The sequence below is a fragment of the Protopterus annectens genome, chromosome 6.part0, assembly GCF_019279795.1.
Source record: "Protopterus annectens isolate FY-2018-M chromosome 6.part0, PAN1.0, whole genome shotgun sequence".
NCBI lineage: Eukaryota > Metazoa > Chordata > Ceratodontiformes > Protopteridae > Protopterus > Protopterus annectens.
In genome coordinates this window covers 1,146,214,341-1,146,240,757 of record NC_056737.1, presented here as the reverse complement: position 1 = coordinate 1,146,240,757, position 26,417 = coordinate 1,146,214,341, and the positions used below count along the sequence as shown (strand labels likewise).

The 26,417-nt window shown below is 43.0% G+C and overlaps 1 protein-coding gene across 1 annotated transcript in view; it reads left to right on the top strand.

Annotated features, from left to right (window-relative positions):
- The window catches only part of CCHR6.PART0H7orf57 (chromosome chr6.part0 C7orf57 homolog), a 1,417,733-nt gene that overhangs the window by 276,405 nt on the left and 1,114,911 nt on the right, over positions 1–26,417 (top strand). The window lies entirely within an intron of this gene.

The following is a 26,417-nucleotide window of genomic DNA, read 5'->3' as shown; positions in this document are numbered from 1 at the left end:
TTAAATGCATGTTCCTTTTTAAATATACTTTCAGTCTAGTTTAGCCCAGTTATTGTACCTTAGGGAATAATATGTAAATTCTCTCCAAGTTCCTACTACTGAATTCTCTTCTTCCATTCTGTACTTCTAACTGCAGTCTGTCTTTATATGTGTGGTTTTTTTTTAACTCCAGGGAAAACATTTGAGAAGACCAATCCACTTAGTTTCTGCTCCTCCTTTCCCACTTTACCAAAAAAATAAAAAGAATTTCTAAGCTTGTTTCCTGCGTTTCCTTTAAGTCGTCTAGTCCAGATACAGATTTGCTGTATCCAGGACTATTTGTAAGCTTCTGAGCCCCCAAGCCTTTCTGTGTTGGAGGGAAGTCTTCTAGCTTAATTTTGTTTTAGAACTAGCCAGTTTTTTTTTTTTTAGTTTCAGCACTCAAATCGGTTTCTTTGAGCTCAGCACTTGTGCAGAACTCATTGTAAGCACAAAGATAACCATAAGGCATTCTTTAGCTATGTCAAGAATCTAAGTGGCAATTCTCAGATCTGCTCAGAGTTAGTGCAGAATGGCACAAAATACACTGAACCAACTGATATTGCCAATATCCTGGCAGACAGGTTCACTGCAAACTTCACCCCCCCCCCTCACTCCCAAAAGGGCCCATAATCATTCCAGAAGAATGTAGTGCCCCTGAAATCACAAACACTCTGGTTAAAACAGCTCCCTCCAAGGCCGGAAACACAGCATCAGTGGGGTTGGACGGTGTCCTGGGCTGCATCCTACACGAGCTCGAAGATGAACTAACCCCTCACCTAAACACACTGTTCAGACTCCGCCTCTCCACAGGCTGTGTACCCATAGAGTGGTGCACAGCAATGGTTATTCTGCTCCACAAAGGTGGAGCCACAACTCACCCCGGGAGCTATCGACCTATAAACCTGATTAGCTTGGTCTGCAGGGCTGTGGAGCGCTTCATCATGGATCTCATTAACAGAGACATTGGGAACCTCCAGACACTGGATCCTACCCAGTTCGGCTTTGAGGGCAGATCATGCCTCCTGAGCCCGACAGTTACCAGGGCTATGGATGAGGGAGGGGTGGTCCACACGGCCTACCTGGGCCTCGCAGAGGCCTTCGCCATTCCCCATTCTGGTATTATAGACAAGCTCACCATCCTGAACATAGACCCCTGTATCACGAGATAGGTTGCCAACTGGCTCACGGACAGAGCCCACATGGTAAGAATTGCGGGAGCTAGGTCTAACTCTAAACCGGTTGCAGGTGGCATTCTCCAGGGCTCGGTCCTGGGAACCCCTCCTGTTCGGCATCTACTTCTCAGAGGTGCAGGCAAGCAAAGGAGAGGTCTGTGGCTGACCGGATACGCAGATGACTGCAAACTAGGGGCTATAATTGACTCTGGCTGATGCAGACATCCTGCAAAAGGGTCTCTCTGAGACAGATGCCTGGTGTCAAAGCCATGGCCTCAGGCTGGTTGCCAAGGGGGTGCATAGTCATACCCTTTGGGAAAAAAGTGCCCACAAACTACCACATAGGTGGTAGCCCCTTAACTGCGGAAGATGTGATAATGGATCTGGGGACCCAAGTGGATAGTGGTGTCTCCTTTGATAGTCACATTGCCAAAGTGGTTAGAAGATCCTTCTATGTGGCCACCTAATTACAAAAGGGTTTGCATCCAGATCAAAAGAGGTCATTATGCCCCTCTACTCATTGGACCCATAGTGGAGTACAGTGCCCTGTTTGGGATGTGCCTTGCAGGACACCTGCAACAGCTTGAGGGACCACAGAGGTACCTCACTGGGAGGATCGCTGGCCTTAAACAGATGCCCTATGCATCTTGACTGAAGAAGCTCCAGCTGTACTCTGTTGCATGCTGCTTACTCACAGGAGATCTATGCCTGACATACAAGGCCATATCCAGCCCAAAATTGATAGACATGCTCCACCTAAAGAAAATCATATCCCCTTGAGCCACACGCTCTAGGGATCTAAACCTCACCACAACAATAAATAGGAAGCGCTAGAGGGATAGATTCCTGTCCCAGAGACTTCCCATGCTCTGGAACAAGATTCCAGTCTACATTAGGCAGAGCTCCTCGCTAACACTCTCCAAGAGGAACCTTGACGAGTGGATGGGAAATAGAAAGTTTACCTCTGGGATTACTTCAATGGCTCTGTTGGACAGAGGTACAGGGAACTAATCTAAGGGGGTGGTGAAAGCCAACACAATTCCGGCTAGGCTTATAAATGCCTTCAGGCAGATAGCCTATTACCTACCTAATAAATAAGCTACAAATTACTACAGCACTCAACTTTCCTCACTTGTCTAGAGGAAAACAGTTTTTATTACTTAATAAATAAGCACCTATTCGGACATGTCTAAGGGTCAGCTCCCGGTGTTTTCTCCTGTCTACCTGATGAATCTGGGCATCTTGGGGCAATGCAGCAGTTGCCTCATGTATATGGACAACCCTCCCCTCCTACCACCCAACACTACAACCTGTGAGAGATGCACTTATGTAGCCTAACTGGAAGCAAAGCTCTGTTCACCCAAGACTGGACTAGAAAGTCAAGAGGAGAAGGTAAACACTTGCACCACACTCATCACATAGTCCCTCAAAACCTACACCATCAAAACACACACACAGAAACAGAAAACACACACCTACATTCATGGAGGCTCTCAATAAAAATCTACCCAAGCAACAGGGACCTCCAAAGCAGAAACACAAGCAACCTCCACCCCCAACACAACACAAATGACACGTAGCCCACAAACTCAGTGTGCCACTCAACCACAGCTCATAAGCATAACGTACCCAACACACTAGTCATAGGTAACGCTATAGTCAGGCACACTGATGTTCCACTCACCAGGTTAAACAAGGAGAAAGTTGCTGTCGGCTGCCTGTCTGGTGCCAGGATCTGCCACATAAGGCATGCACTCGGGTCACTCCACAACAAGTACAAATATGACTCTGCCATTGTCCATGTTGGTGTGAATGACCAGAGATGTTCCTCCCTGGACTACATGAAAAGAGATATGGAGGAGCTGTCCGATCTTGTAGCCCGGGCAGGTATGACCCTAGCCCCGAGTAGCATCCTGCCATCACCCAGAATGATACCACAGTACAAGGGCAAAATGATTGACTTCAACAATAGTTAAGCTTCTGGTGTTATTCTAAGGGGATCCAGTATCTGTCTGCCAGGGATGACGTGACAGACCACGATGCTTTGCCAGATATGGCCTGCACCTGTTGCCCTTGGGATTCCAGATACTGGCTAAGGCTCTTGCCACCCCTATAGTGCCTTTTTAGGCAAGATTCAAATGATAAATTCACCACCATAACGGTTACAAGCAAGCAAAATCTGAGGGTAATGCTACTCCATGCTAGAAATCTAAATATCAAAATGCACTCACTCCTTAAAATGGAGAACATAGACATCTGTGCAGTGACTGAGACCTGGTTCAAGGCTCCAGAGAACACCCCTGCATTACCAGGCTATAATTCATACCACACCTTTCAGCCACTAACCTGGACCAAAACACTTAAGGCGGAGGCGTGTCCATATTCATTAATGATGTCCACACCTCCAGGCTAGTTGCTCAGCATAATGCATTCAAGATTATCCAAGTGCAACTAACTCTGGATAAGACCGCAATCCAAATTGTAGCTTGCTACAGATACTCCACCATGCCCCAGGATTCCCACTCCTCATTTCTTGATACGCTGGAAAATACCCTAATAATGGGCGATTTCAACTACCCCACCATTAACTGGGAAAACTACTCGTGTACCCACTCTTGTGCTCAACGTTTTCTGGAATTCATAAATTCCAATGCCTTGGATCAACTTATCCACACCCCCACCAGGGGAAGCAATATCCTAGACCTGGTCATTACCAACATGGGCAACCGGTGTTCCACACCAGAGGTCAGTTCCTCGTTGGTCAGATCCGACCACAAGCTAATCGCCCTAGACATCCACATCCCACCCCCACCCCCATTAGGGAAACCATCATAAAAAATTTCTCCAAAGCCAACTTCACGCTTTTTAGACAGAAGTGGCAAACTTCACGACACCCATGATGCTGATGGATAGTAGAGGTACAACTGCTGAATCCTATACAAGTGCACTTTATAAGCATTTACACGAGTGCATGGATCGTGCAATCCCTAACAAAAGATGCTATCCTACAAAAAAAAAAAAAAAAAAGGAAGCCAATCTGGTGGTCCCCTGCCATAAACAAACTCTACAACAGAAGAAGGAAATGGTTGCAAAAAAGATAAAAAGAACTCTGTGGTCAGCCTCTGTAAGAAGCTGAGATCCCTCATAAAATCCCCCAAAGCTAGTTACGAAAACAAAATCGCTACTGATTCTAAAGACAACCACAAAGCATTCTACAGCTATGTCAAGAATCTCAGTGACAACACTCAGATCTGTTGCAGCACAATGGCACTAAATATACAGAACTGACTGATATTGCCAACATGCTGGCAGTTAGGTTCAGTGCTAACTTTACCTCTCTCTCTCTGACCCTCTAACGGGCCCATCATTATACCAGAAGAATGCAAAGTTCCTGTAATCACGGCTGCACAGGTAAAAAAACACACACTCCAAAGCCAAGAACACAGCATCCATGGGACCTGACAATATCCCAGGCTGCGTTCTCAATGAACTACAGAACGAAGTGGCATCCCACCCAAGTACCATGTTCAGTCATAGCCTCACCTCAGGCTTTGTGCCTACTGAATGGTGCACAGCAATGGTTATCCCACCCCACAAAGGGGGAGCCACCATGGACTCCGGGAACTACTGCCCCATTAGCCTGACGAGCCTGGTCTGCAAGGCTATAGCACGTATAATCATGGAACTTCTAAACAATGACATTGGTAATCTCCAAACTCTGGACACTACCCAGTTCGGGTTTGTAAAAGGCAGATCATGTCTCCAAAACCTGATAGAATTTTTTGAAGCTGTCACCAAAGCCATAGATGGAGGGTAAGGTGGTTCACACAGCATATCTAGATCGCGCCAAGACTTTTGACACCATCCCCCACTCTGGAATTATAGATAAACTCACTAAACTAGGTGTAAATCCCAGTGTCACAAGATGGGTTGCCAACTGGCTCACTGACAGAACCCACACTGTGAAAGTAGCAGACTCGAAATCTAACTTCAGACCATTGACAAGTGGAGTACCACAGGGTTCAGTCCTGGGTCCTCTCCTGTTTGATATCTACTTCTCTGAATTATAGGCTAATACAGAAGGTCTTTGCTTAACTAAGTTTGCAGATGATTGCAAACTAGGAGCCATAATCAAAACTCCTAACAATGTGGATATCCTACAAAAGGGCCTCACTGAGACAGATGCCTGGTGTCAAAGTCATAGCCTCAAGCTCAATGCCAAAAGGTGCATTGTCATCCCTTTTGGTAAAAACTCTGTACCCATGAACTACCACATAGGCGGTAGTCTACTTGATGCCGAAAGTGTGATAAGAGACCTTGGTACCCAGGTGGACAGTAGTCTCTCCTTTGATCATCACATTGCCACAGTAGTCAGGAAATTCTTCTATGTGGCACACCTCATCACAAAAGATTTCTTATCCAGGAAAAGAGGTCATTGTTCCCCTCTACTCGTCACTCATTAGACCCATTATATAGAGTACAATGCCCCTTTTGGTTTATACCTTACAAGACCTGTACAACAACTGGAAAGGCTGCAAAAATACCTCACTAAAAGGATTAATGGCCTCAAACAGATGCCCTAAGCAGACAGTCTCAAACTCAAGCTTTACTCAGTCACATATCACCTACTCTGAGGCAATTTCTGCTTAACATACAAAGCTATGTCAAACCCAGAGCTGTTGGACATGCTCCACTTAATGAAATCCCAATCCCTCCGAACTACATGCTCGAGGGACCTAAACCTTGTCACCACAATAAACCGAACATGCTGGAGGGATAGATTCCTGTCCCAGAGACTTCCCATACTCTGGAGCAAACTACCTATCTATATGAAACAAAGCTCCTCATTAGCGCTCTTCAAGAAAAATCTTGATGATTGGATAGGAGATGGGAAATTCACCCCGGGGATCACTTTGTGTCTCTGCTGGACAGGGGCACAGGAAAATAATTTTCTTGGGTGGGGTAGGCTTGTATAGGCCCTAGGGCCAATAACCTAGTACCTACATATGAACTTATTTGTATGCTCTGCTGTTTTTCTACTTCTACTAAACCTTTTCTCATATAAGTTCTTGGCTTCCTAATTTCCACACAACTCCTTGGTAAAATTGGTTTATTTTATTTCAGCAAGAAAGGTATACAAAACAGGCAAGTCAGAGTACCTACTGCCTTTTCTTATTGTTTCTGTAGACTTGCATATCTGTGAAATCAGGGACAGCCCTTTTCATCATACTATTGGCTATCCACCACTTTTCTGGTTTATTCTGATCCTCCCACTCACCACAAGAACAATTGCAGCCTAATCAGGACCAGTTCCTTTCATTATACTATTGGTTATTCACCACTTTTTGTAGTCTATTCTGTCTTCCCCCTACCCCACAAGACCTATAACAGCCTAACCTAGCTTTATTAGTTAATTAACTAGTTAATTGTGTAACTATATTAATGTGTATTGTCTATGAGAGGTTTTATTTCTGAAGAAGTCAGGCATTTGGCTTGACGAAAAGCGCTTAATTTATTCTAGTAAATATTATTTGCTACATTACTTGCTGTGTTGCGGTGTCGTTGTTCTACGTTTACTTATTTTATTAGCCTAACCTAGCTTTCCCAACAAATTCAAACTCGAGCTAAAGCACCGTAACTGGAACATACTAAAAGTGCTACCTGTAAATTAAGCTGTAATCCATTTCAGTAACACCTTCCTAGAAATCCTAAATGCCCATGCTCCAGCCCGGACCACTAAACTCAAAATGAAAACAGTCTCCTGGCTTTCCAGACGGACTAAAATTATATCAGAAAGGAACAAAGCCTGGTATCACTGGAGAGCCACAAAAACCCCAGCAACTAAGGAACAATTCCAAAAACATAGGAATGAGACAAAAAAGCAGTTTTCCTAGATAAAAAGAATCATTTCCTACAGCTACAAAATAAGCATCACAACAACCCCAGGAAATTCTGGGCATGAGTAAATACGTTACTCCACCCTGGCTGAGACCCTCCACCCCACCTCCAGTGTTCACTACTGAAATCACAAATATACCAGACACATTTAACAAATACTTCATAGAAACTATTTATAATCTTGTTCAAAAACAGCCTACGTCCACCATCACTAATTACCCAGAACCTGTAGATAGACCCAAAACAACCTTCCAGTTTCCACCTATCCCTACCAACTATTGTCAAAAGGTTGCTATCCAAACTTAAATCTACTACACTAGCAGCTGATTGGATACCTGCTGAATACAACAGTTGGCTGCCAATGAACTTGCTTTCCCTGAATCCATCCTTCTAAACAGATCTATCTCAGAAACCTCAATACCACCCATCTGGAAGACCTCCTATATTATCCCCCTCCATAAAGGTGTAACCTCCACCAACCTCACCATCTATTGCCCCATTGCCATCCTGCTGCCACTAGCTAAAATACTTGAGAAATCTGTACACTACCAACTTGTCATACCTGCTTAACAGCCAACTTCTCTCTCCTACCCAACATGGATTCCGGCCTTTTCATAGCACAACCACCGCCCTGCTCTCTTTTACAAACCTCATCAACCAAAACAAACATGCAGGCAATCTAACTTCTGCCATATTCTTGGACCTATCAAAGGCCTTTGATATAATCAACCATCTTAAACTAGTACAAGCCCTTACTGGCCTTGGCCTTAGTAACCAAGCATTAGCTTGGTTTCGCAACTATTTACTAGGAAGACAAGCAGTTCAGTGGGATAACAACCTATCCACACTGCTACCCATCACCACAGGAGTCCCACAGGGTTCCATTTTGGGTCCTCTTCTATTCTCCATTTTCACAAATCTCCACAGCATCTGTCAAGATCCAACAGTTGTACAATACGCAGATGACTCGACACTTGTCTGTTCAGCCAAGGATCCTCAGAAACTCTTCTCTGTAAATCAGAAAGCCTTCAATACCACTGAAAACAGGTTTCTTAACAAAACCCTAATACTAACCCCCCCTTCCAAAAAAAAAAAAAAACTGTTGCTATTGACAACTAACAAATCTACCACAATACCCAGCCCATTTAATATTGTGTCCAGGGATGGGACTGTCATTTCCCCTGACACTCGCACTAAATTGCTAGGAGTGACCATTGATAACCTCAAATTTGATCTGCATGTAAATTAAACCATTAAAATTATCCACAAAAAACTGGACAGTCTCTGTAAAAATAAGTCATTTCTAACCCAACCTGCTAGGATAACAATAGCTCAAACTCGCCTTTCAACACTATTTTATGCCTCACCCATTCTCACCAACTTACCCAAAACTGAAATTGCCAAACTCAACAGCTGTTACAATCAAATTGCAAAATTTGCTACTGGTGCCCCCCTACCAAGCCCATCACTGCCATTCCCTAAAACAACTAGGCTGGCTTGAATTCCCTGATCTCCTAAACTGTCATCAACTTTCCTTTGCCCGTAATCTCCTACTGTTCCCAGATGAAACTCTAGCTCTGGCCAATCTACTAGAACTACAAGCTAAAACTAGACAACTTTGCTCTAGCAACAAAAAATTAATGAAGGTCACCAAGACCAACAACACAGCAGGGGACTCCCCCTTTTCTAACCATATAGGTAAAATTTGGAACACCCTACCTACTGCTATTACCTCAGCAGGCTCAAAGATTACATTTAAAAGACTCCTGAAAGGGCACCTAAAGAGCTCAAGTATATGCACACGTTCCCCACCTGGCTGACCCCCTCTCTCCTTACTCTTGTCCTCTGACTTCAGCTTCATTACCAAAAGAATGCAACTTTTCTACCTTCCTTCCATTTCTAATTCTAACCCCTTAGTCAATACCCATATGTCATTGCTAGGACACACTTGTCTATCCATTACATTTTTCTTTACACCTCTACTCAAGCTATTTACTCCTCCTGCTTTTTTTAACCCGTTATCCAATTTCTCATCTCTGTCTTTCTCCTACTACTATACTCCCTACTATGTCTAATCTTTGCTCTCTTTGTTGCTGTATTTCCTACTGTGGCTAACTTGCTCACAAGTCAACTGTACAAACCAAAAAATGCAACCCCTACTAACAATGTTCACCATTATGTGATGCCTCAACCTAAAACTAAAAGATGTGTTCAGTCTATGTAAATATGTTAAATCTCAAGATGTTCTTCATCTCACATTGCTGCAGTCCTTACATATGGGTAGTCCTCTGTCGAATACCAAAGTATTAGGCTGACATCGGTCATGGGCGCTCGGATCTGACATCAGAGCGTCATGGTATAAAAGTGCATGACCGACGTCATATCCTCAGTCTTTTTTGCCGCATAGTCAGATGCAGAACGTTCTGAAATTTTAGTTTCAGACCGATACCAAGTTGGCTAAGTAGAATATTTTTGTTTTTCTTGCCTCAGTTATTTCCGGATGTCAGAAAAAGTGAATAATTGTATTTCTTGTGGGAAACAGATACCGCATAGGGATTATCACTCTCTTTGTATTCCTTGTTTGGGACGGTTTTTTTAATAACCATTAAGCGAAGGTTAGATTGCGCTAGGTTAGTCTTTTGTAATTATAATATGCCATCGGATCCTCCGCCCGCTTCCACGAAGCGCAAAGACAAATCTTTGAAGCCTAGGCAGGATGATGGTCCTTTAGAAGCTACAGTGGAACAGGTGGATCTGGCTGAAGTTTCTGTTGAGTCTCAGGGTGAAACTTTGATTTTTCAAGATGTAGCATCACAAGAGTCAGGTCAGGCGGAAGGGGCCTCTCAGGTTGCTGTTCTCCCTTCTATGCCTAGGGTGGTTAGGCCTTCTACTTCTCTTCCTAAGGCTCCTTCTAAGGGCAGGTCTGTTTTGCCTTCCTCTGGTGTCAGTCCTGGTGCTTCAGGGTCTGTGCCTAAAAAGCACATGCTTAAAATGGCAGAAGATTTGATTACTTTAATTAGAGGTTCTATGCCCCCTCCTGATAAGAGGCCCAGGGTGGAGCCGGAGTTGGAAAGTTTGGACCAGGCCCCAGATGATTCAGAGTCTTCTGCTGAAGACATTCAGGATTTACTCCCTTATTCTGATTCTGATGCAGAGGATTCCACTCCTTCTGCTTCTCCTCCAGAGGATTTTTCATTTTCAGAAACTCTACACTCCATGAGGGAGCATTTTAAGTGGGAAGGACAGGATTTCTCAGACTCACGGAAGAGGCTTAGGGAGTTCTTGTTTTTACCACAGCATAGACCCTTGGCTATACCTCCTGTTTTGGATGTTGTTCAGGATGTTTTTCGAGGCTTCCCTTAATCCAGATTCTTTGCCTCCTGCACCAGTTAAACCGGACAGGTATTATAGGGTGCCTGAGGCTCATAAGTATCTGTATAAGAGTCCTAGGGCGGACCCAGAAACTATTAGTCAGTGGCCTAAGGGTGTTAGAGCCTCTGTTGTAAAGAATCCGGTTCCTCTAGATAAGGAAGCTAGAGCTTTGGACAGATTGGGTAAGAAGGTGTATACCTCTTCTACTTTAGCAATGAGAGCTTTAAATTGCCAGTTTCATATGTTGAAGTATCAGAATTTCCTCCTTTCTCAGCTAAAATCTAAAGTGGATGCTTTGGCAGAGGGCATAGAGTGTAAAGAATTGCAAGATTTGGTGCATGTATCTGAACAGGTGGGGAAGCATTCTTTGCAGTGTGGTTTTGATGCTTTACAGGCTTCTTCTAGGGTGGCTGCCACTGGTTCAGTTCTTCGTAGGCACGCCTGGCTTAAGGATCAGAATTTATCTGAGCATGTTAAAACTAGAATTCTGGATGCCCCTTTACAGTCTGAAGTTTTGTTTGGTCCCCCTGTGGAGTCTGTTTTGAAGAAAATGGAAGACAAGGCTAAGTCTATGCAGACTGTTAAAGATTTTTTGCAGGTGCAACCTCCAAAGTTTAGTAAAAAATTGGCCTACTAAGGGGTGGACGTACCCTTCTTCTGATTCTCAGTCTAGGGGTAGATCTAGACGTGGTAGGGGCAGAGCTCAGAGTACCTTCAGGCCCAGAACATGGAGTTCGCCTGCACAATCTGCTGGTGAGGGTAGGGGCCAGTCCTTTCGTAAACAGGCCCAATGACCTGCATTTTCAGCTGCCAGATTCTTCTTGCCTGGCAGCTCCTTTGGGAGGAAAACTAGCTCTTTTCAAGCAAAACTGGCTTTTAATCACCCAGGACAAATGGGTATTGGACATTATAAACCAAGGCTACAAGTTCTATTTCCATACATTGCCTCCTTTCAAAGGCATGCCAGACGTTCCTCCTCGGCAAAGGATAGAGGCTCACAAACAGATTTCCTTACTTCTTCAAATGGGAGCTATACAGCCAGTTCCTCTGTCAGAAGTGGGTCTAGGATTTTATTCTCGCCTGTTTCTAGTACCAAAGAAAGGGAACACGTGGAGACCGATTTTGGATTTATCTATCCTCAACACTTATTTGGACATTCCAAAGTTCAAAATGTTGACGTTACAACAGCTTTTACCTCTGCTGGGAAAAGATCACTGGATGGTAACTCTGGATCTAAAAGAGGCTTATCTTCATGTTCCTATCAGGCCCAGTTGCAGGAGGTACCTGCGTGGCTGGAAATTTACATTATCAGTTCTCTGCATTGCCCTTTGGCTTATCTACTGCGCCCAGAGTGTTCACAAAGGTTCTGGCTCCAGTGATAGCCTTTTTCAGGTTGAGAGGAATACAGATTTATCCTTATTTGGACGATTGCCTGATTATTGCACAAGACAAGGACGAACTTCTTCAGCATCTACAGTATGTGATGGTAGTGTTAAGATGCCTAGGGTATTCTGTGAACGAAACAAAGTCCAGTCTAGTACCCTCTCAGGACATGTGCTTTCTGGGTGTGAGACTGAATACAGCTTCCCAGATGGCCTTTTTGACCCCGGACAAACAAGCCTTTCTCTTTATTTCCATCAAATCTCTCTACAGTCCAGGCTGACTGCAAGGACAGTCCTTCAAGCCTTGGGGTTCATGGCATCTTGTATTCTGGTGCTTCCCAATGCCAAACTGCATGTGAGGAAGCTTCAATGGTATCTCAAAAATGTATGGACACAACACTGCCAAGTTCTAGACACTGTCATTCAGATGATACCTTGCATTCAGAAGGAATTTTTGTGGTGGGCTCAGGAATGTCACCTAAACAAGGGACTCTGTGACCCGACCAGAGGCGAGTCAGATTCTAACGACAGATGCCTCGGACAAGGCTTGGGGAGCACACCTCAATGGAAAATGGGTGCAAGACACGTGGCCTGTCAGACTTCAACATTTGCATATCAACTTGAAGGAGATGTTAGCAGTCCAATTTGCATTGATGGCTTTCAAGGATTTACTTCTCCCAGGGCAGGTGTTGATTCAAACAGACAACACTACTGTCATGTGGTACATAAACAAGCAAGGGGGAACTCACTCGTTCCCTCTTTGAAGGCAAGCGATGATTTTGTGGGAGACTGCTCTCAGTTTACACCTCAATCTTCAGGCAAGGTTTCTACCAGGAGCACAGAACTCCTTAGCAGACGTGTTGAGCAGACAAATAGTGGATCCTCACGAGTGGAAATTGGATCCTCATGTATTTCAAAAGCTGACATTGTTATGGGAAACTCCAGACATCGATCTGTTCGCTTCTCCACTAAATTACCAGTTGCCAAAGTTTTGCACAAAAATGTTTCATCCCACAGCTTGGAAGGTGGACGCTCTATCATTCAGTTGGAACAATCTTCATGTATATGCCTTTCCACCTCTGCCTCTTCTACCCAAGGTACTCTTGAAGGCCAGACAAGACAAGCCATCCATGATTCTGATAGCGCCGGATTGGCCTCAACAACACTGGTACCCACTACTGAGGAGTTTAGTACGAGAGCCTCCATGGCCTCTACCTTTGATTCCACACCTTTTGTCTCAGGAGGGCAATCACTTCCTCAATGTCAGGATTCAGTCTCTGCATCTAACAGCCTGGCATATTCTGTTTTAGACTCTGGAGGGTCTCAGCTTCCACAACAAGTTTTGAATGTTATTTTGGAGGCCAGGAGGCCTAGTACAAGGAAAGTTTACGCTGATAAATGGAGGAGATTTTTTATTTGGAGCAAAGGGAAGGACTTTGATGTTTCCAAGCCTGATTTAAGTGCTTCTCTGCAATATCTTACTGAATTATTGGACAAGGGTTTGTCCTTCTCCTCCATAAAGGTTCATGCTGCAGCCATTTCTGCTCACTATGACTGTGACCCTCCTTTATTCTCTCATCCTTTGTTCAAGCAATTTCTTAGAGGGGCAAAGAACATAAGACCCCGAGCTCCTACTCCTGCTTGGGATCTCAATTTTGTGTTGGAAAAACTTACTCTACAACCTTTTGAGCCTGCAGCTACTGCCGAGTTAAAGTATTTGTCATGGAAGACTGCTTTTTTGTTGGCCATTACCTCTGCAAGAAGGGTTTCTGAATTACAGGCCCTTATGGCAGTGGAACCTTTCCTAATTTTTCATAAGGATAGGGTATCTTTGCGTACTAATCCTTCCTTTATGCCTAAAGTGGTGTCTAGTGTGGCCTTGAATCAAACTATTCATTTGCCCACCTTTTATGCAGACCCCCAAAACAAAGGGGAGAAGATTTTGCATACTTTGGATATTCATAGGCAGTTGCGTTATTATTTGAGCAGAACCAAGGAGTTCAGGCAGTCTCAGCAGTTTGTTTCTTTTGCTTTGGGTTCTCAGGGAAAACCTGTTTCAAAACAGACTATTTCTAAATGGATTGGTTTTTGTATTTCTTTCTGTTATTCCCATCATGGTAAGGAGATTCCGGCTGGAATCAGACCTCATTCCACTAGAGCTACTGCCACTTCTACTGCCTTTCTAAGGGGGGTAGCTACAAAAGATATTTTGGAGGCAGCTACTTGGAGTTCAGTACATACTTTTTCTAAACATTACCATCTTCCTCTCTATTCTAAGTCTAGGGCTGGATTTGCCACTGCTATTTTACAGGGCATTTTAGCAGCCCCTAATGCTTTATGATTTTGCCATCCTCCCTTTCCTCTGCTTTGGGATTCTACCCATATGTAAGGACTGCAGCAATGTGAGATGAAGAACATAGTACAGTTTTGTACCTACCATAAATGTAGATGTTCGAAGATCCACATTGCTGCAGTCCAATTTACCCTCCCTCCTTCCCCTCTGTAGTTTGTATGGTTATATAGTTGAGTGGTGGTTGTTGTTGGGCATGTTTTTGGGAGGTATTCTGTTTTTGGCTGTGGCCTTTCTTTTTAGGGCCTTCTGACATCTGGGGCAAGAAAAGACTGAGGATATGACGTCGGTCATGCGCTTTTATACCCTGACACTCTGATGTCAGATCTGAGCGCCCATGACCGACGTTAGCCTAATACTTTGGTATTCGGGCCGACCGAGGACAGCGGACTACCCATATGTAAGGACTGCAGCAATGTGGATCTTCAAACATCTACATTTATGGTAGGTACAAAACTGTACTTTTCAATGCTATGTTACTAGTCACTGTTAAGTTTACTGTCTATGTAAATTTGAATGCTTCTATATCCACCTTATATTTTGCTTAAAATTTAACTGTGGAGCTTTTCTCCCCAGGCCTCCGCTGAAAATGGATATGCATCCAGTCGGACTCTCATGGTCAATAAATGTAAAGTAAAATAGTTCCATAAATTTCTTCAGAAATCTACCCTCTTGTTTTATTTTCCCTTCTGGGTTCTCCATCTATATCCTCATTAATGCTTATTAAATTGTAGTTCTAATCTATAAGTAATATTCCTTGTTGAAAGTTGATTATTCCTCTCCAAATTTCTTAAGCTCCATAATAAGAGTCTTGGGTAGAATATAAATACATGCCAGTGTAATCTTCTCCTCTTGCCAGTATCCCCTTACTGCCACAAATCTATCATTGTCTTTTTTCTCTTGTATCGCTATTGTAGCTCCTCTAGCAATTAGTATAAGTACTCCCCTTTTCCTTTGTGGACATTAGCATGGTAAACCCTTATGACAAGGGCCTTTTTAAGCCTAGCCATGCATCCCAAATCTCTGACAAGGTCTGATACCCTTCATAAGTAGAAGTAGGATCTTGGGAGATGAAATGTTTACAAGCATAGGACTGGGAGATGAACCACTTACAGCCTTCTTGTGTCCATTAGTGACATAAGTGCCAAACCAGGGATGAATTTCCTGTTCCCCATCCAGTTGTCAAAGTTGTACTTGAATTGGATTAAGAAGGAACTCTGCTTCACGAGGATGGAGACCCTGTTCCATAGAAGGGGTGGTCTCTGGGATACATACCTATCTTTCCAGCAGGGTCCTATTTATATCACATGCAAGGTTTAAGTCTTTATAATGGGTAATTGTGAATATGCAGGAGGTCCATCCAGGGTGGGGTCTGACAATGCCTTGTATGCCGGGCATAGATCTGAATATTCATCTCTAAATCTTTTCTTTATAAAATTCACATACTCGCTCTTTTAGAGGTAAAACTTAGTTTTTCTTCTAGAAAAGAGTGTTCATCTTCATGCATATGTATATTTTCCTGTGGAAAAACAAAATTGCTTTTGAAACAAAGGAGGTAAAAATTGTGGAAGCATAATGGATGTGCCTATCGATGTCCTACATTAAATATATTACCCTGACAAGATGTAATTACATCATTGATAGGGCAACTGGTAATTGTTGGTAATTGGAAGGGCAAAGGAATTCTAAAGCAATCAGATCATTGTCAGCATGTTAAATTAAAGTGGTAGTTAGTTTTTTGCCAAATATTAGTTTAACAAGTTGGTAATCACCTAATTACTTTGCAATTTTGTAGATTTTCCATTTCACGCTTGTTGGCCCTTTCCCCAACAATGCTGTAATTATGTCTTACCACCACTTGTACTTAATGTGGAACATTGGGAAGCATGTTCTTTACATTTCCACATTTTGCAAGTGTGTTAAGGTATTTTGTATTCAGATTGTGAGGATTGGTGGCATGGATAGGGCTTGAATCTCCACAGTGCCACCAAATGTGAAGAAATTTTTTTAGCTGCTGCCAGAGGCATAGTGTCTCAATTCATATCACTGATAACCCGACAGATTAAAGTAAAAGTGCACACAAATGTAACTGAATAATCAATTTACAAATTGCAGTGTAGCCCCAACAACTTAAAGGAATATGCACTGCTATCCTGAATATGAGCTTTCAGCATCCATATCTAGATTAGAATGCATACATACAGGCCTGAGTTTTATTTTCTTATATAACATCTCAGAGCCCTTTCATACCACGGCAGTATCCTCCACTGGTCTTCACCCATGGTAAATGTGCTTCACACTAGTTATTTTCAAACAGACACGCACATCCACCCATACTCTGAATTCCCAGGGAAGGCTGGCAGAATGCTCCAATTTCCCACAACTTTCTGCCTGGTGTGGTAGTACTGCAAAAACTCTGGAAGGCCAGAGACCTTCCATTACCTGCTGCTCTTAATTAAGCCAGATATGAGATTATACTCAATCTTTGTAATTAGGCCCAAGCTATCTAGCTCCGTGGAAATGGGTGCCACAACTGGTTAACCAGTGGTAAATGATAACCCACCTTTAAGATAAGAAATAGCAGTGACACACATCATGAAAAGAGGAGCTACAAGAGCTTAAAAGTGAAAAAATTAAATTTGCTTAAACAGTGCAACAGTATAGTTACAGGTCAACTCCACGTGTAATAGACAAGGACTTAATTACAACAGCCTACAGAAAATCGAGATTACCGTTATACAGGATGTCAATATGTCTCTTAACGGTCTACATTTTAATGTCTGATTTCTTTCCACAGTTCTAGCCAGCTTCTTTAAAGCTGACCATGATTATAGTTTATGACCTACTAGCATAGGAGATGCAAGTGCTTAAGAAAATCATACTTCACAGACATTCCATGTTCTTACATTTATTTTTGTATTCAAAAAGAGGAAATGTTACATTTTCCCAGGCCATGGAGGAAACCTATTTTGAAGGCCAAACATGCTATTAGTAGCAGATAATAAAAAATAAAAACTGAGCATCTTTTAAACCAGGTTTCCTTAGCTTGGCATCAGCTCTGGCACCACATTTCAACCCCCATAGGATAGTCAACCATGTCTGAGACAAGGGTGCAGTCTTTTGGCACATTACCCCATTTCTTTTCTGAAGAGACCATCCACATTAGCATTTACACTTGTATGTGGAATAGTCTCTGACACGAGCAATATCTCATCATGATAGGCTAATGATTCTCCAGATTGTAGAGCAGCAAATGGAGTGGGATGTGTATAAGGAAGCTATGTCACAAGATGATGCTCTGAAACCTCTTGTAGAAGACATGCTTGATATGAGTTAGAATTTCAAAGCAAGAGAAAGAGCAGGAAACAATGAAAACTCTTAAGGCAGACAGTACAGTAACATGATGGGCCCTTGAGTCCCCAAATGGAAGGGAAAAGGTTGAAGCAAGATTTATCTGATGAAACTGTCACAGGGCAGTGTTCTGGTGCCTTCTGTAGAAGACGCATTAAAGTCCAGTGAGAACTGTACTACAAGGGAAAGAGTAAAGAGGATACTCTCAATCTAGAAGAGAATGATGCAATAACAGACCTGCTTGACTTGGACAGACATATTCGGGTAGATGAATGAAGTAGAGTACAGAACTTGAATAAGACTGAACATGGTATAAGGCTGGTAAAACAAATTAAGACCGTAATTGGGACTATTAAGAGAAATTGGTGTGATGCAACAGAATTAAATAAACTACAATGCTGTTAAAGTAATAAGCGATGATGTGTTGCCCCCCAAAATTTATTGTAACTAAGGAAAGGAAGGGAATAAATAGAGTGCTACTATGGTACCGTCAAATGGAGGAAACTAAAGCAACTAAGAAAAGAATTATCATTGTTAGATGAATACAGACAAGGGAACAGATAATCAACAATTCATAGATTTGATAAACGTAGCACACTGTGTCAAAGCAGGTCAAGATTTATCATACATTACTTCCAATAATAAACTAAAAATATCAGTTCAAGCAGGAAAAACTTAGAAGGCATGCAGAAAACTATAAAGGAAAAGTGCAAAACAAGCAACCCATTGATGATCTAAAAAGGTTTTATAGAAAACTGGGAAACCAAGCAATAGTAAGACCACCCACACAAGAAAAAAATTGGTACATTTTTGAGAATCATTTATGAAGACCTTGTTGAACATAATAAAAATGCTGAATGGAAAAAGAAACAGAAGCTCCAATGTTGGGGATATGAAATGGGGTGAAGTAACAGCCAGAGAAACTGAGCCAAAATGAAAAGCTCCTACACGGAAAACCCTAGGTACAAACAGAATGCCTAATTTCTGGCTGAAGGCATTAACATCTTTACAGAAAGATTTAGCCCCGAGTGAAAATGATGTACATCTCAAGCTGAATAGGCATTAGCCTGGTTAACAACATGAAACATCATAGTCCACCTTAAATGTATATTGCAGCCCTCAGAAAAATTTCCTCAAGGATGAAAATCCCTGCCATGACATCATGAAAGACTAGAACCCACAGTGCCTCACTACCTAAATTAATCTGTAAACTATTGTATTTACATATTAAATGCATCCTAACTAGATTATTTCTGCTTGGAAAGGCAACTTATCTTATAGTTCTTGCAGATGGAACATCCCACATTGAAAATTAACACATGATGATGTAGTAGTGAAACCACAGTATAAATAAGATGCTGCTCCTCTAAAGATGTAAGTTATTTTAGTTACCCATCATGTTTTGCATTTGTAAGTAAATATTTACTCAGTGCCTACCTCATAGTGTGGGTGTAGTTATAGAGAAAAAGTGAGTAAATGGGGTGGTTTTGGCATAATTTTAAAGGTCTTCACTTCATGGACACAAGGTACAGGGTTTGATTCTGACCTCGGGTTATTGGCTAAGCTTAAAATGGCCCTTCAGGGCAGTTAGCCTAGTATTCACTATGAAAAGTAAAACTAAAAAGTCAAACAGCACACTATAATATTCATATTTTGCAAAATCATTGCACCTTTGTCATAAAGAGGTAAAATTTGAATGAAATTAATTGTAAAACAAAGATGCTTCCAAACTTGACCAATACATTTTAAGTGTGAACCTGCAAGCAATCTTAAGAACAATTAATAGCTTGCCTTCTGACAGTATCTAAATTATACAGTGGACCTGAACCAGGCAGAGTTTATAGCCATTTAGAAGAAATGTCAATTCTAACAATAGAGGGAAAAGGTAATAGTCATATGGAACAAAGGATCATGTATTATTAAACAGAGCCATAATGTAGTGCTATAACAAAGAGAAGAATTTAAGTATAGCATGAATTGTTTATTAAAAAAAAAAAAAAAAAAAAAAACATTCAACAGCATCCTACGATCAGAAACAGTTTACCCCAGGGATCACTTCAATGGCTCTGCTGGACAGAGGCACAGGGAACTAATCTAGGGGGGTGGTGAAAGCCAACACATTCCGGCTGGGCTTATAAATGCCTTCGGGGCAGATAACCTAGTACCTACCTATGGAACCTATCCTGGATTAAGGAATGCTGACAGATGTCCAAGATACACCCTACATTGCAGTGACTATGACACTGTGACAAACCACTTGCAGTTTAGTCATGATAAAGGGCAGATCGTTATTCTAGAGAGAAAAATAATCATAGTGGGGTATTCTAGGTTCATAGGTAGGTACTATGCTATTGGCCCAAGGGCCTAAGTAAGCCTAGCCAACAAGGGTCCCTGGCTTACACCACCCAAGAAAGTTATTTTCCTGTGCCCCTGTTGAGCAGAGCCACAAAAGTGATCCCCGGGGTGTATTTCCCATTTCTCATCCACTCAAGATTTTTCTTGAAGAGTGCTAATGAGGAACTTTGCTTGACATAGATGGGTAGCTTGTTCCAGAGTACGGGAAGTCTCTGGGACAGGAATCTATCCCTCCAGCATCTCCTGTTTATTGTGGTGACAAGGTTTAGGTCCCTAAAGCGTGTAGCTCAGAGGGATTGGGATTTCTTTAGATGTAGCATGTCCAACAGCTCTGGGTTTGACATAGCTTTATATGTTAGGCAGAGATCACCTCGGAGTAGGCGATATGCTATGGAGTAAAGCAGGAGTTTTTTGAGACCGTCCGTGTAGGGCATCTGTTTGAGGCCAGTAATCCTCTTTGTGAGGTACTTCTGTGGCCTTTCCAGCTGCTGCAGATGTCTTGAGATACATTCCAAAAGGGACGTTGTACTCTGAGTCTGAGTGTTGAGTAGAGGGGAACAATGACCTCTTTTTTTTTTTTTTTTCCTGGATGAGAACTTTTGTGATGTGTGCCACTTAGAAGGATTTCCTGACTACTGTGGCGATGTGATTATCAAAGGAGAGACTACTGTCCACCTGGGTCCCAAGATCTCTTATCACACATTCAACGTTAAGTAGACTGCCACCTATGTGGTAGTTCATGGGTACAGAGATTTTACCAAAGGGGATGACAGTGCACTTTTTGGCATTGAGCTTGAGGACATGGCTCTGATATTTGTCTGTGAGGCCCTTCTGTAGGATGTCCACATCATTTGGGGACTAGACTATGGCTCCTAGTTTGCAGTCATCTGTGAACAACTTTAGCCAAAGGCCTTCTGTGTTAGCCTGTATTTCAGAGAAGTAGATAGCAAACAGGAGAGGTCCCAGGACTGAACCCTGTGGTACTCCACTTGTTGCTGATTTGAAGTCTGATTTGGAGTCTGCAACATTTACAGTGTGGGTTCTGTCAGTGAGCCAGTTGGCAACCCATCTTGTGATGTAGGGATTTATACCTAGTTTAGCTAAAATTCCAGAATGGGGGATGGTGTTGAAAGCCTTGGCGAGGTCAAGCTAGGCTGTGTGAACCACCTTACCCTCATCTACGGCTTTGATGACTGCCTCAAAGAAGTCAATCAGGTTCAGGAGGCATGATCTGGGTTTCCCAAACCCGAACTGGGTGGGGTCCAGAGTTTGGAGGTTACCCACCACCCAAATCAAAGATCCTAGAAGCCCCTCAACCAACAACTCAAACCAGCTCTGAACTGCTCTCTCACAGCAACAACACCACATACTGGACATGAGACTGTGCTGTGTGCTCACGAAACTCCAGCTTAAACCCTGTCTTAGCTTGCTGCTTTATCATAGTCTAGTGCCTCACTGCAACTGTGGTCCCCAGGCGTGTGGCACTGCAACACACTGGTCTGGCTTTCACCGCCCATTCTGTAAAGCCCCATTAGCTTGAGATGTGGCTTGACAAGCCTCATCTGATCAATTTTGACCTTCATATCATAAATAATTTGGATCCATCCTTTTTTGGTTTGGATCCGGGCAGATCATGTTTTCCTTTTTGGAAAATCTTTTTCTAAAAAACTTGGTTTCTAGCAGTTGTTGCAAATTGCCTGATGAGATGAGGGAAAGGCCGATACCTACCTGGCCCTGCTCCTGATCTGTAATACACACTAATACCCCTACAGGGTAAACTTGAAAAAACCATACAGCTTAAATGTTAACCCATACATCACAAGATGGGTTCAGAACTGCTGGAGCCACAGGACCACGGTCCACAGTTGCTGCGTCCTGTCTCAGACTCAACTGTGGTGCAGAGCTCCTTTCCTGGCACAGGCCCTGAGGTTTACTCTTTTTCTCTAGTTTGCTGAAACACAGCAAACACAGGAGGACAAGTGACAAGATGGCTTCAAACTGCAAACTAGTAGAAAACATATCTGGAAACTGATCCACATATCTGAAGGAATGTCCCACAGAAAAAAAGCAAAAACTGCAATGCATAGGCCTAAGTAAAGCTAAATTAAAAACCAAATAGGCATAACCACTAGAAAAAAGGTACTAACCACCAAACACAATCCAATCCACGGGGCACAGAAGAACAGAAGAAGACCCTGGGGAGGGAGGGACACCTTCTGTAAGTATAGTAAAGAGACCGACAGTTACATTGCCCACCTTATGAAGGATTCTCATCTAGATCATATCAGGTCATTCTCATCTAGATCAAGGGTTCTCTGGCGTCCTACTCATCAGTACCATGCCATATTCAATGAGCCAATGGATGCATATGAAGCATGAGCACCTGATAAGCTACAGGTCTCAAACCAAAAAAAGTTCAAACCAAAAAGGAAAAGGTCTCATCGTCATAATCTGCCTGCGCCCAGCTAGAAAGAACTCGCTATCTATTCAGTCGCTTACTCTTAAGGAACTGGTGACCCACAACATACAAACCCAGATGTCATGAATAGATTTCATGAAAAACTTCACCTCAAAAAATCTAGATCCAAGTCACAAGGGCGAGACTTTAATTAACCTATTACGTTACGGAGGGAGGGATAGAGGAGGATAGATTCATCACCCAAAGATGCCTAAATAAAAAATCCCGGTATATATGAGAGAGGCAGCTTGCGCTTCTCAAGAGAAAATCTTGACCAATGGATGGGAGATCGAAGATACCCCAGGGGATTACCTTAGTCACTGCTCAACAGCAGCACAGCAAAAAATAATAATATAGGTCCCCCCATACTAAAGGGGTGGCGTAACCCACAAAACTATGGGCTAGGCTTGTAAATGCCCTTGGGCAGATAGCCTAGTATGAACCTATGAACCTATGAACCAGTGTCTCTTTTTATGAGTTCCATGATGATACATTCCATGGCCTTACAGACCGGGCTTGTCAGGCTAATAGGGCGATAGTTTCCAGGATCAGTGGTGGCTCCCCCTTTGTGGAGTGGGATAACTGTTGCTGTGCGCCATTCAGTGGGCACAAAGTCTGATGTGAGGCTATGATTGAACATGGTGCTTAGGTGGGGAGCCAGTTCATTCTGAAGTTCATGTAAAACGCAGCCTGAGATATCCGGTCCCATGGATGCTGTGTTTTTGGATTTAGAGTGTGCAGCTTTTACCTGCGTAGTTGTGATTACAGGGATTCTGTATTCTTCATGTATAGATATGAGCCCTTTAGGGGGTGAGAGGAGGGTAAAGTTAACACTGAACTTATCTGCCAGGATGTTAGCAATATCAGTTGGTTCTATAATTTTTGTGTCTTGCTGTAACTCGGAGCAGATCTGGGTGTTGCCATTGAGATTCTTGACATAGGTATAGAATGCTTTATGGCTGTGATTTTGTTTTCGTAGCTAGCTTTGGAGGAACTTATAAGAGAACTCAGCTTCTTACTGAGGCTGACCAGGGAACTCCTCCACTCCTGGGATTTTATTCTGTTTTGCAACAGTATCTTCCTTCTGTTGTAGAGTTTGTTTATGGCAGGGGACCACCAGCTTGGCTTCCTTTTTTTTGGAGGATAGCGTCTTGGTTATGTTTGGGATAGCACGATCCATGCACTCATGTAAGTGTTTATAGAGTGCATTTGTGCAGGATTCAGCAGTCGTAACTGTATTGTCCATCTGCATGGGTGTCATGAAGTTCGCCACGTCTATCTTAAGAAGCATGAAGTTGGCTTTGGAGAAATATTTTATAGTGGTTTCCTTAATGGGGGGATTGGGGGTGGGATGTGGATATCTAGGGTGATTAGCATATGGTCAGATCTGACCAACGAGGGGTTGACTTGAGGTGTGGAACACCTGGTCACTCATGTTGGTAATGACTAGGTCTAGGATATTGTTGCCCCTGGTGGGGGTGTGGATAAGTTGATCCAGGGCATTGGAATTTATGAATTCCAAAAAGTGTTGAGCGAAGGAGTTGGTACATGAGTAGTTTTCCCAGTTAGTGGTGTGGTAGTTGAAATTGCCCATTATTAGGGTGTTTTCCAGTATATCAAGAAAAGAGGAATGGGAATCCTGGGGCATGGTGGGGGATCTGTACCAAGCTACAATTTTGGATTGCATTTTTGCCCATGGTTAGTTGCACTTTAACCTCGGATGCATTATGCTAAGCAACTAGCTATGAGGTGTGGATATCCTTAGTGAATATGGACACATCTCCGCCTTTGGTGTTCCGGTCCAGGTTAGGTGGCCGAAAAGTGTGGTATGAGTTATAGCCTAGTAATGCAGGGGTGCTTTCTGGAGACTTGAACCAGGTCTCGGTCACTGCACAGATAACTATCTCCATTTTAAGGAGTTCCTTGAGGGAGTGCATTTTAAGATTTAGATGTCTAGCACTAAGTAGCATTACCCTCAGTTTTTGCTTGCCTGTTCCTGTGGGGAATTTGTCATTTGAACCTTGCCTAAAAAAGGCACTATAGGGGTGGCGAGAGCCTTAGCCAGTATCCGGAATCCCAGGGGTGACAGGTGCAGGCCATCTCTGGCAAAGCATCTTGGTCTGACGACCATGTTGTCCCAGGTAGACAGATACTGGATCCCCTTAGAATGGCACCAGAAGATTAGCCCAATTGTTGAAGTCAGTCATTTTGTCGTTGTACTGCGGTATCATTCTGGGTGATGGTAGGATGCTACTCAGGGCTAGGGTCATACCTGCCTGGGCTACAAGATCAGAGAGCTCTTCCATGTCTCTCTGCATGTAGTCCAGGGAGGTTATGTCTCGGGTCATTCACACCAACATGGACAATGACAGAGTCATATTTGTACTTGATGATCATCGTGTTTCACTGTTGCAGTCATTACAATTGGGTTATCCTGCTGGCAAGCTACCCGCAGTTGGCCTGAGTTCCAAAGTCTAGGTCCGGCGTTGGTTGCTGTCACCTCTTCCCTGACGTCAGTGTGCCAGGAGTATGAAAGATGCAGCCAATGCCATTTTTTCAGTCTTTCTTGCCACGCGGTGCTCGAAGCAAAAGCAGTTCACAAGTGCCGGTCGGCAGACTCCTGAGATTTTCAAATTCGAATTTCAGATCCAAAGTCTTCATTAAAGCCAAGTACCCCGTTGGGGAAACTTTTTTCTTGCTCCAGACCGATGTCAGAAAAAGTTAATAATTGTATTTCTTGTGGGAAGCAAATACCTCATAAGGATTTTCATTCTTGCTGTATTCCTTGCCTAGGTCCTGACCATAACGTTGCTAGTTGTCTGTTTTGTGCTAGATTTAACCAATGCACTATTAAGTGTTGGTACGATTTTGCATTCCATTACTTTGGCAGAAGATTCAATTATATAATGCAGTCGGAACAGCCGATGACCGGAGTTTATAAAAAAACGCAAAGAAAAGGACAGGCATCCGAGATCCAAAACCGAAGACGAAGCTTCTGCTAGGCCTGTCACCGGCTTGCCAGTTATCAGTGAGGCACTTTCGCAGCCCCTGACGCACACTACCTCAGAGCCACAGGCCGCTTCCAACTCCCACGTGGAGCCGACTAGGCCGCTGGAAACTCAAGGTATTGGACACTCTGAAACTATTCCCTCAGATAGGTTTGGAGCTGCTAAGCAGGCATCTGCTTCTGAGTGTGTTTTCAGGCCAACACAGTTTTATATATGAAACCTACTTCAGCTTCAAAGGCAAAGACTAAAGCAGCTCTAAAGACAAAGGAACAAGTACAGCATTCTCCTGGACAGGCCTCCATGCCTAAAAAACAGATTCTTAAAATGGCCGAAGACCTAATTACTTTGATCAGGGGTTACCATCTCCCTCCTGATAAAAGGCCTAGGCAAGAGTTAAATACAAATCTTCAGACCAGGTTTCCATTTCCTCTGATTCCTCCTCTGAACAGGAATATTCTGTTCCTCCCTATGAGGATTCTGATGCTGAAGAATCTATCCCTTCAGCCTCTCCTCCTGAGGATTATTCTTTTGGGGAGACACTGCATGCTATGAGGGAGCATTTCCACTGGAAGAGCCAAGATTACTCAGAATCCAAGAAAAGGCTCAGAGATTTCCTTTTATTGCCTCCGCACAGGCCTCTTGCTATCCCACCTGTTTTAGACATTGTAGATGATGCATTTTCAGAGTCCAGTCTATCTCCAGACTCTTTACCACCAGCTCCTGTTAAGCCAGACAGATACTACAGGGTTCCCGATTCACATAAATTTCTTTATAAAAACCCTGACCCTGCTGCTGACCCAGAAACTATCTCTCAGGGTCCCAAAGGGATCAAGGCTTCCACTGCAAAAAAACCTATCCCCTCTGATAGGGATTCAAGGGCCCTGGACAGATGGGGAAAAAGATTTATACTTCTGCTACCTTGGCTGTAAGAGCTTTAAATTGCCAGTTTCATATGATTAAATATCAGCAATATCTTATGTCACTGCTTAAACAGAAAATGTTGACAAATTCAGAATGTGCAGAAAACAAAGATGCAGGATTCATTGCATG